At 34.6% G+C, this 12,500-nt stretch overlaps 1 protein-coding gene across 2 annotated transcripts in view; it reads left to right on the top strand.

The window, feature by feature from the left end:
• Positions 1-12,500, top strand: part of FRK (fyn-related Src family tyrosine kinase) — a 115,314-nt gene that overhangs the window by 22,339 nt on the left and 80,475 nt on the right. The gene's annotated exons all lie outside the window — the stretch shown is intronic.

Here is a 12,500-nt window from a genome sequence, read left to right as displayed (position 1 = left end):
GGAAGCTCAGAGTTCACCTAATGCTTATTCATAATAACCATATTTGTCTTTAAGTCTGGCTTATTTTCTTTTCACACTCCCTTTTTTTGAATTCTTTTAAATTCTTATTCTATAGAACATATGTGGAGTTTTATAGGCATCTGCTGTTTTAACCTGCTGTAATACATGAATAATAATGATCAGTCTTGACATGTTTTACATTTTAGAACCTTAAATTATAAAGAAAAAAGAATATTATATCTTAATCTATACACTAATTAAAAAATACATTTTTAAATTGTCTTTCTGAGCTTGGTTGGAAGACTAATTGTAAACCAAACATGACAGGCTGCTTGATAGAATTGTAATTAATGAATGTTGGCCAGAAACCTCCTCTAGCTACTTCCTTACTTGGCTCCCATTTTGCTTCTCTGGCTCTCATGCTGGTTGGTGCTGTCTCTTCTGCCTCTAACCTTGTTTATCCCATTGCTTTTCAATTCTAACTGTGCACATCTTTGCTAGAGAATTTGACCCAAGCTCCCTGCGCTTTTCCCTCATTTGTGGGTTTGTACACATGTGTAGCATTCATTCTGTTTTCCTCCAAATCTGTAAAGCACGGCAGGAAAGTGCCTTCAGTTGGGCCTTTCTTTACCTGAATGAGACCCAGGTGCAGTAGAGGAGAAATACGAGGTGTAGAGAAAACAATCAAGACAAAGAAAAAGAGGAGACACATTAGTTTAGCAGTAAGTAAGTAAGTAGTTTAAAATGTGATTTAAAAAAGCAGGTGAATTTTTAATAAACATCAGAAAAGAAGATGTTTATTAAACAAATGACCCCAAAGGCGAAAATAAAAGAAATAAGCTAATGTTTAAGGAAAACAAGTAAAGTGAGAATGTGTGAGAAACTATAGAGAATAAGAAAGGATTTACTAGTAGACAGATAATAGTATGCATTAGCTGAGGGAAGATTGGATATGGATATTGTGCTCAGTATGGAAATAAGTCAGACAAATATGGGCATGCCAGAAAGTTCATGATTCTGTGCTTACATTATTTTAATTATATTTTTAAAATCCCTGGAGCTTTTGCTCCTTTACTATTGGGTGTGTAGTGTAGAAAATGAAATTCTAATCATTGTCATTGAAAGTGAATTAAGCCCATTTCTTTCCTCATTCTACTTTCTTTATATCAACCAAATTATCTATTACACTTTGGTGTTGTTTATCTTTCTCAATGTAAAAAGAAAGCTATGCACAAAAATACAGACACCTATTGTACAGGCAGTGGAACCAAGTAAGAGACTTCAGGGACCTAAAATTGAATTTGTTAAAGCAACTTAATAGTAATATAAAAAATCTTTTACATTTACTAATGGGAAATTGGCTGTACAGGCATTTTAAAGGCGGTAAAACTAAAGACTTCTGTAGGGAATTAGAGTAAGTTAATAGCTTTGCTTGGCTGAGTGATTAAGAAAGTCTACAAAGAAAGCACTGATACATTTGGGTGTGCCTGACATTCTCCATTAGGACAAACCTGAAGTATGTGTTATTTGCTGATATTCAAAGAAATACTTGATATTCAAAGAAATACTATGTTAATAATACTAAAAGTAACTTTTTTTCCATTGGCATGCTCACATGTACAATATGAAATTGCTTTTTGAGGAGTTAAAGGAATACATAATTGAACTCGGATTAGAGAAGGTTTCTATGTTTCTGCACAGTTCCAATGTTGACATAGGACAGTGCTCATTGAATTTGCTCAATATATCTGTACATTTACATTTACAGTTAAGTACATTGACATCTATGTTTTAACATTGTTTTACTTATTTAATGAATAAAGTATTTTTTTTTCCTTTTCAAAAGAATATTACCACCTTGTTTGACTTTAAAAGTCACTTCCCAGAAGCTAATTTTCTCAAATGCAAGGGAAGACTATCTCCCAGGAATCTTTGCTCAACAGTTTTGGTATGATATCTCAAAAAGAATTTTGTTTTACCGTTTCTATCACATCATTGTACACTGACAGATCATTGAGCACACTTGGGTGATTCAATTTGGTACAGAGGATATTATGAGAAAAATGATCCCAAATTATTTTTCAAACTGATGTTTTTTGTTATCCATGTGACATTATATTTTACCAACTTTTGTTTACTATAATTTTGTACCACAGTATAAATAATGAATATTTTAGTTTGATCCAGCAGTAAGTAAGTATATTTGCTGAGGGCAACCCAAGTAATTGGCTCACTGCATTCCTGAAGCTTATCTTATCAAACCGATATCAGACATTGCTGAAAGATGGAGGTGGGGGGAACTATCCCTGTTACTCAAGGATTTGTCATAGAAAGAGGCTTTGTCTAAGCAAAGAAGGAAACTCTGTCATTTCTTCTTAAGTTGCTGATCTAGTTTAAGAAACAAAGTATATTTGCTCAAACTTATTTTTTAAAAAAGTGCAGGCAGCTCTCCCACTGTTTGCTCCTTTTCTGTCTAGACATTTTTCCTAGAATGGAAAACTGAAATTAAATCACTTTTAATGGAAGTTAGGGTAATGGTGATTGAGAAAGAGAGCCAGATGAAGAGAAAGAAAATAGATAGCATTACAGGATGGAGGAGAAGAAGGATAAGAATAGGGAGAAGGCAATACTTAAATTTCTGTTATAAAAGGAAAGTAGCAAGTGTTAAACAATCTCTCTCTACTGTAAATAGAAACCATAGAAACAGACATTCACCTGCTCTCTATTTATTTGTGGGTAGTTGTTACAGCAACTGAGTACTTGTTAGCCAGCGATGTTGAAAAAAAAATGAGTACAGTAGTGATTAAGGAAAACATTTAAGAATTAACTCTACTAATAAGCCAATGAGTTGATAGTTTGATTTTAAGGAATGGCTACACAAAGTATATGACAATTTTCCTTGCTTCTTCATTTTTTGATTTAGGCATTGGTTATATTTAATCCAAATTTATTAGCTATCATGCGCTAATACTTTGCTAGTGAGTTATATTAGCAGATTATAACTTTGAAACAGAATTTTCATTCAATGTTATTATGTAGAGAGTTTCTGAATGTGTGTTTTTGATGGATATGTAGTTGTGAGTAATGGTTGTAGTTATATTGGGAAAGAATAAGACTGTTAGAAACTTTATAATGTGGATGATTCTTAAGCATTCTGTGAGGTCAACTGAAGTTGGATATTTGTGTATTGATTTCTTAGAACAATTTTTGACCTCTCTTAAAGTCACCACTATAACTTAACTTCTGGTTAGTAAAGAATTAAATTATTTGTCAGAACTAAATTCTTCTTGGAAGGCCAAGCAGCAGCAAACAAAATCAGTATTCTTAACTCTTAAAAACAACTCTTGACTCTACTTCCCCTCTGATTACTGCACGTGAATCTCTACTATACAGCAAAACTCTGAAAAAGTTGTCTATACTCAGGGTCCTGTTTTTTTCTTCTCTCTCTGATCCCCCACACCACAATTTTAAAATTTTTATTATAAAAAAGTTCAAACATATAAAAAGGATAGAGAACAGTACCACCAGGTACCATTACTCAACTTCAGCAATTCTCAACATATGGCAATCTTATCCCATCCTTATATTAATATTTCTTCTTCCCACCCAATCTCTACCCACTATGGTGTTATTTTGAATCACATCCTAGACATCATATAATTCTATCTGTAAATCCTTTTGTAAGTGTATCTAAAATACATGAAATAATCTTAATAAGCAAACGTAATTATGAAACAATCACCCCTAAAAAATAAAAAAAAACCCTAATATTACCAAGTATCCAGGGTAAAACTTCTCACAGTTTTAGTTTGTTTTTTATGATTTGTTTGAATCCAAATTTTTGTGGGTATATCTTCTTGTTGCTTGTTCATCCACATAAAGTCCATTTGTTATAATTGGTTGATTTGTCTCCTTTAATCTCGTTTAATATGGATCTTCTCTCTGCGTTAGTTTCCTTGCAATTTATTTCCTTTGCCTGTGGAGTTTCCCACAATCTGAATTTGCTGACTCATTCTCTCTTGAGCACACTGCAGTTAGACTATTCTTACTACTCTGGGAAGCTGCTCTTATCAAAAGTCACCAAGGAAATTTCACATTGTAATACCTGTTGGTCAGTTTTTAGTCCTCATTTTAATTATCTACATTATTCTTGATGTATAATAATTATGCATATTTATGGTGTACATGCGATATTTTGATTCATGCATACAATATGTAATGATCAAATCAGGGTAATTGGGATATCCGTCACCTCACTGATCGATTCTCCATGTTGGGAACATTCCAAATTCTCTCTTCTAGGTATTTTGAAATATATAATTACTGTTAAGTATAGACATCATACTGTGCTGTTAAACATTAGAACTTATTCCTTCTTTCTAACTGTATGTTTTTACCCAATAAACCTCTGTTCATACCCTTCCCCACTACTCTTCCCGGTCTCTGGTAACCACTGCCAACATTGTTTACCACTTGATAACTCATTGTCTTTAATAAACTTTCTTTAATTGATCTCCAGTACAGCTGATCTCCAGGTTTCCTTCTATACCACTGGCTGAGACATTTTTTGCTGATTCTTTCTGTTTTACTACTAAATGTCAGAGTACCCCAGAGTTCTAACTCTGGTTCTCCCCTCTCTCTGTCCTCACTTTCTTGGTCATCTCATTCAATTTGAGACATGTATACTTAATGATCTACTTGACGTTGCCATATGCAAATGGAAGTTTTCAAATTCCAGACATTTCCAATAACTCTCAAACTGAGCTCTTGCATTCATTCCATGACCCAGTCCCGCAAAGATTCCCCCAGCTCTGTCAACAGCAAATATCCTCCATTTGCTCAGGTCAAATACTTTGGAATCATTCTGATTTCCATTTTCTTTTCATGCCTCATTTCCAGACACATTGCTTTGCCTCTTCCTTCGGCAGTATCCACAAATGAACCGTCTCTTACCAGCTCCTGTCCCCATCTGGTCCAACCCACCTTGAACTTTCAATCTGGCTTAGAGTGATAGTTTCTGTAACCCTTATCTTAAATACAGGCTATGCTTAACCCAGCAGGCAGAGTGACCCCATTAAAATGCCAAAAAATTAAAATTACTTCTCTGTTCAAAATCCTCCAGCAGTTTTCTATCTGACTTAGAGCTGAATTCTGAGTCTCCTTGCAGGGACTTTCAAGGCCCTAGTTATCTCTCATTTACACCATCACTTCTCTGACTTAATTCCTCATTTCTTTTTCCTTGGCTTTTTCGACTTCTGCCACAGGACTTTTATGGGGCAGAAAAGTAGACACCAAGGTGAAAAATGATTTTTATAAAATTTGTTTAGAGCCTAAATTTTAAACTTTGTTGTTCAATAAATTTGTACAAAATAAAGAGAAAAATAACTGGCTCAATTAGAATTTAAAAGCTGAAGAACTATTCTCATAGGTGTCATACCTTGCTCTATCCTGAACCACTGATCTATGGGCTTAGGCCAAATTATCCCTAAGTAATTTACTTTTATATTAGAGGGAAAATGTCTTCTTTTGGTCCACGTATCTGTACATTTATCCTGAGGATATTGGTGAACATAGCCAGTTTCAAAGTCTATTGGTATTGTGGGAATGGCTATTTTTCTTACTTAGATGTTTGAATTGAAATGTAACCTTTTAATCACTTGTGCTGATGTTTCATCTCTGCCTGGCAGTTCAAATTGATTCTTATTAATAAGTGGCTGCCTGTGTTCCATCATACAGTGCGGAGAACACAGTCTTTCTTGCTCAAGGATGCCGAGTGCAAGAAAGGACAATCTGAGAGGTGAAAATAGTCTCTAGTATTTCTAAAAATGACATCAAAAGGCTATGTTATTAATAAGCAGATTTCTAGATTTCAGTCCTAGGCATTTCACAACCCTCAGTTGCATTTGTTTTTCTCTTTTTTCCATATTTTTTAAATTTTTATTTTTATTTTTGCTTTATCACAGGCAAGAATTCCATTATTTATGTCTGCAAAGAAGAATTTTTTTTTCAATGAATTGAATGCAAGTATATACACACCTAAAAAAAAGCTGTAAACATGGAAAAACAATGTGAATCAATTCTGTGGTGCTATTACATAAAATTACTCTCTGTGTCTCAAAGGTGTTTCTCCCTCCCTCAAGAAATTAAACATATCCATGAAATATAAATGAATATGTGTTTGCGATAATGCTACTTGACATTTTAGTTGTAATTAACAGAACTTCCAATATTAACCAACATTAATTAACAATGTAAAGTGTTTAAACATAGATCGTAATAACAATGCTGAGTGGATTATGCACATTCATCAATACACCTCATGTTTATTAAATATTTCTCTTCAAATTCTGTATTATTAAGCAAGCTTATTAAACCTGCCATGTGAATCTTGATTTTTTTCTATACTTATTCTCTAATGATCATTCCTTCCTTAGGATATCGTGGTGTTGGAGATAGGCTGCATGTTTGCCCCTTTTTCTCTTAGATGCCGATCTTTTCTTATTTACATGTAAGAGAACATTGTAAAGAAAGCATCTCTTTTTCCTGACGTGTTGCAGATAATGTTTTTCAGTTTTAGCTTGCCCTTTGTCTTTTATTATGATTTTTTTGCTACACAAAATTTTAAAATATTTCTATAATGTTGTCTATTAGTCTTTTGCTTTATGATTTTTACCTGTGTTGATTTTCTCAGAAAAAATTTATTGTCTTCCATGTGCTCCATATGTGGAAGACTCTGAGAAATGATACACGGTTCCTGACACCGTAGGCCTTAGAATACAGTGAGGGATTCATTTTATTAGGAAGGAACCTTATGTTGGAAATTTTTCTACAGCTTCCTCTTGTGTATATTTTGGATATAAATTTAGTTATAATTTCAGAACTATGGTGATGGTTTGTTAGAATGAAGTAATGATAAATCATTGTCTGTAAGTCTGGGAAAATCTTTCAGGAATTTAAAAATATCTGAGAGCTTGGGATAGTTTTCATGTGAATGATCATATTGTTTCTCAAAATAAATTTTATTCCTAATCTATTATTTCATATTTCACAGGTAAATTGGTTAAAGATAACGAAGTCATGGTGTATTTTTATAACACGTTCATCTTTTAAGAAACAAATGGACAGAAACCTAACCGAATCTATTTCTAGCTGATCTTAATGTAATTTTCATGTCAGACTTGGAGGTCATATGGCTTTTTGGGAGTCCATGGACTCTAATTCTGATTGACTAAGACATGTACAGATCCATTGAGTTTATTTCTTACTCCAAATTGGGGTGATGTGGAGTTTGGAACATAAAATTATTTTTCTGAATGTGTACTCGTTTCTCTGCCATCCAAATTGTTCAATGTCCAGTTTAAACCTAACTTCCTGCATGACATCTCTTCTCAACCATTAGAGCTAGATGTGATTTTCCTCCTCTCTGAACTTCACTGAAGTATTTTTGGCACAAAGTAATATGTTGTGTTATAATGACTTTTTGAATGTTACTAAAATATATTTTTCAGGCAATATATGTATAAGAAATTTATTATACAAAAGTAAAATACCTTAGTTTGCATATGCACATGTTTTCTGCATGAAAGTAATCAGTGTACATGTTCTGCTTTTATACTTCTATTCATTTTAAGGTGCTACCAAGTCTTCAGATTAATTTTTCTAATTTTCATATTTCTGTCAGTGAATGAATCATAATTTATTTAACCCTCATCTTAACAGTTAGCATTTAGACTTTCTTACACTTTTTATTTTTCTAATGTTTTGAATAGCATAGCAACAAATTTCCTTCCATATAAAGATTTGTCCTTGTTTTACATGATTTCTTAAGGATAGAGTCCAAGAATCTGAATTATTGAGCCAAAGGATGAATGATTTCAGGCTCTTACTGCTTATTGCCAAATATGTTTGTAAAGGATCTTACTGACCCCACAGGTTAAGGACTTAGTCCCACAAGAGTGTCCTCTGCTGCAGATACCAGCTACAATCCCCAGGTTGTGACCTATGCTTCTGACCAACTAGCTATAAATTGGGTGCTTCCCATGACCCACTCCTGGGGTTTGATTAGTTTGCTTGAGTGACTCACAGAACTCAGGGAAACACGTTTACCAATGTATTCCAAAGGACATTGTAAAGGATACAGATGAACAGCGTGATGAAAGAGATTCACAGGGTGAGGTGTGGGCAAAGCAGTGGAGGGTTTCCACACTCTCCCAAATGCACTACCCTCCAGACACATCCACGTGTTCAGGGATTTTTTTATGGAAGGTTTATCACTTGGGTATGATCAATTATTGGATCTCCAGCTCTTCTCTCCTCATGGCTTGTTCTTTCTGGTGACCAGCCCTGATCTAGGAGCCCACCATGAGTCACCCCATTAGAACAAAAGATTCTATCACCCAGGAAATTCCAAAGGATTAGGAACTTTGTATCAGGAGTTGGGGTCGAGGACCAAATATTAAAACAAAAGATGCACCTAGCACTCCTATCACTCAGAAAATGATAAGAGTTTTAGGAGTTCTCTGCCAGGAACTGGGCCAGAGACCAAATATGTATTTCTTATTACATCACAATATCACAGTTTCCAAGGTAGGGGTTATGCAACATAATATGAGAAGATTGTCTGCTAAGGTACAAAGACATTCAAGCCAGAAGTTACTTGAATACAAATTAATGGTACAGATACTGTGAGTGAACAGAATCCATAAACAGCACCACCTGGGAAATGATTTGGGCTGAGTTCTCAGATTCCCTGAAGTAAGTTGGCAATACCATGAGTAGTCAGGCATACTGGACCAAGGGAAATAGCATTTTATGGGACATCTGAGGGATCATCCTCTCTTCTTTACCCGTGTCCCCCACTAAGGATCAAAAAGAAAGTATTTGAGAGGGTCTGAACTGTGGAGTGGCTGGCTCATTATAATCTCAAACTCTGTTCTACTGTGAAGCCAAGAAAACACCTGGCCTCATAGTTTCAGATACCAACTCTATACCACAGAAATATGGATTATACTTTCTTCTGAGGGGTCTGTGGCTCATAAATAAACACTGATCATTGTAGGCCATGAACAAATTCAATTTCAAAGAGTAAGAATTTATACAGTACTTATTGAGATGACTAGAAAATAGGATCTGGAATTAATAAACTAAAACAAACAAAAATACCAAATAATTGGAAAATAAAGTTTTCCTTAAAAATCAGACTAAAAAAGGAATTAAGGACACAATATCAGAGTATTTTGATTTTTAGATAGATGATGAATGAAAGAATCTTTAGATAGGAAAAGGGGTGACTGACAGATCTGGATTTGTAATCTAGCACTGTGGCTTGCTACTTTGACCTCAGAAAAGGCTTAAAACATCTCAGTTACCTTGTGTAGGAAGTGATTGTAAGAGTGCTTCCCTTATAGGGTTGTTCTGTAGAATAGATAAATAATTAATGTAAATAATTTGCACAGTGCCTGGCCCTTAGCTTATGCAATAAAACGATATTGAATTAAATTGATGATTTAGGAAGCTTTTATTCTGAAGAGCAAAGAGAGAATAAAAAAAGAAAGTGAATTTGATATGAATCACTACTACACAAGCAATACCTAAATAGGTGCTCAATAAATGTGTGTAAAATAAATAAGAGAATATTGAACTTAAACCTTAACACTGTAGTATCTCTCATAGCACTTAATCCATTGCATCATCATCATCTGAGCATGATTTTAGGCCCTGAGGATACAGCAGTGTGCAAAACAGACAAAAATCCGTATCCTCAAGTTGTTTAATTCTAGTGGGGAGGCAGACAATAAACAAAACAAAGAAGTAAGTTATAGACTATATTAGAGATGCAAAGAATTTTTGAGAAAATTAGAAGGAGAAATAGGCAGTGTGAGATGAGTAGTGTCACTATTTTAAATGGGATAGTTAGGGAAGATCTCACAGAAGTGGCGAATTGAAGGATCTAGTGAAGAGCGTTCCAGGCAGAGGAAAGAGAAGACGCCGAGTCCCTAAGGGGCTTGCTAACTGTGCCTAGGAACATGGAGGAGCTTGGTGTGGCTGGAGCAGAGTGAGCAAAACAGAGTGGCAGGTCCCACATCTCAGCTGTCTGCTCAGTGAGGGCAGGAACTGGAAGTTTCCTCTCTCCTTCAATGGTTAGCATGAGGCTAAGCATTGTAGGATTCATAACATAAATGTTCTCTGCCTAAATGTATTGATACGTGAATTACTGAATGCTATGAGTTGAAGTATGTCCCCCCAAAGTCTTTATATGGAACTGCTCCCCAACTGCTTTTACCCTCAGAATGTGACCTAATTTGGAATAGAGACATTGCAGATCCAGTTAGTTAGGAGACCATACAGGCATAGGATGGAGCCCTAATATGTACTTATAAAAAGGGGAAATTTGGAGACTCAGACATACACACAGGAAGAATGTCATGTGAATGTGAGGCAGAGATTGGGGTGATACATCTACAAATTAAGGGATGCCAAAGACTGCCAACGAAACACCAGAAGCTAGGAGAGAGCCGTGGAATAGATTCTTCCTCACTAACTGCAAAAGGAGCCAACATGCTGACATGTTGGCCTCAGACTTGTAAACTTGAGAGCTGTAGGAAGATACATTTCTGTTAAGCTAACCCATTTGTAGTGCTTTGTTACAGCAGCTACTAGCTAACTAATACACTGAATGAATGTTTTCTTTTGATGGATTCCACACCCTATGTTAAGAAAAAAAAATCCAGTTTTTAAATAATTAAAAGACTGAAATTTTATTGGATAAAAATGCAATTAGTCAAGGAACATATGTAGAAAATTTAAATTTGTTAGTATAGGAAATTTAAAAAAATAAACTGTGATTTCCTGTCAGAAAAATTAATGATGGTACTGAGTAGTGACAAAGGTTTTGTGACAATATAATCAGTTAACATCAGAACTGAGTTAAATTGTAGAACACCTGGTTGGTGTCTGCTGGTGAATTGCTTGGTGTGTGGGGAAAACCTTCTACACATCTAGTATCAGAAGTGGTGTATTTTATTGAGTGTTGACTGTGCAGTAAAAGGATTCAGTTTCTACCTACCATATAGACACTTATTGTGAGCATTTTAATGACTCAGTTTTCTTTTCCTGTAGATACTGGATGACTTCTCCTCTGAACCCTGACTTTGTCTCTGAATAGTTCCTCACCTCCAAAGGCTTTGACCAGCATCTCTAACTGACCTGTCCACTTCTGTATATCAGCTTTTTCTTTTTTAAACTCAAAGCTCATGTTTCATTTTGCATTTTTCTTTTAATATCTTTTATCATATACTTTCTAATCATATCATTTTTTCTTTAAGCCCTTTTATAATTTTTATTTATTGAATCTGTTGTAGACATATAGGACTGGATTATAAATGTTCTGTTTTCCCTTTTACTTTCGAATAGTTCTTACTTTATTCTATATTTATTTATCCTATTTTGCACATATTAACATATTTGTGAATTATGAACTATCAATTATAATGACCTTTTACAATTTGGTGCTTTTAGAAAAACTCCAAACTCCAATTTTTCTAAATTTACATTGTTGTGCCTAGTTTTTAAAAAGTTAAATTGATAAAAATTTATCTAGCACTGTACTTTGATAATTTCTGTATCTTTTCACCTTTGGTGCCTTGATAAGAAATATACACTCAGATTCAATTTTTTAAACCAATCTTAAATTCTATGACTTGATGGGCGCATTTAGGCCACTTATATTCACTATAATAAGTATTTTCATCTGTCAACCTATTTGACAGTTTAAAAAATTATGGTGTCTTGTCTCTTTTCTGTTAAGACTCTTTATTTGCAACTATGTTTTTGTTTTGTTCTAGTAGTATAATGGGAGGAAGTTATTTCATATTAAAGAACAACAGTTTGAACATTGTTGGATGATTTAAATATGCTCTCTCAGCCCTCACAATCACTATGTGAAGTAATTAGTAACAATTACTTTCAACTCATTTAACAGTTTTCCAATACATCTAACATATCTTTCCTAATGCATTTAACAGTTTCAGATGGCCTACAGGCAACTCTTTAAGACCTGATCCTATTCCTGTGGGAACATGCCAAGTTATACATAAAGCAATAGCCAATACTTCAGAGATTTATTATAAATTCCTTATCATTTCTCCCCTACTTCATACCTTATTCCTTGCCCGATTTTGACACATCTTTCTTCACTATTCAGTCTGCCCCATTTTGGTTTCAGCTGATGACATCTCCAGGTGCTGGTTACTTGCATCATTCACTGATGCTGCATTTCCTTCCTTCTGGTAAATTCTTTGTAGAATTAGTAAGTCACCTTTTGGCTTCTCAAAGCCTTTCCTTGTGGACAAAGCAAACAGCTCTCTCTAACTTGGATCCCAAAGAATTTTATTTTATTTTTTATCATCAGTTAAAAAAAAACAAAACCGAATGGTGGGTGTGTTATGCATGTCTTTCCTTCCTTCCTCCCCTCCCCCTCCCTCCCTCCCTCCCCTCCCCCT

Source organism: Colobus angolensis, unplaced genomic scaffold (assembly GCF_000951035.1).
Source record: "Colobus angolensis palliatus isolate OR3802 unplaced genomic scaffold, Cang.pa_1.0 Scaffold14, whole genome shotgun sequence".
Taxonomy (NCBI): Eukaryota; Metazoa; Chordata; class Mammalia; order Primates; family Cercopithecidae; genus Colobus; species Colobus angolensis.
Note: the sequence above shows the minus strand (reverse complement) of the source record. Positions and strands in the feature narration are given on the sequence as shown.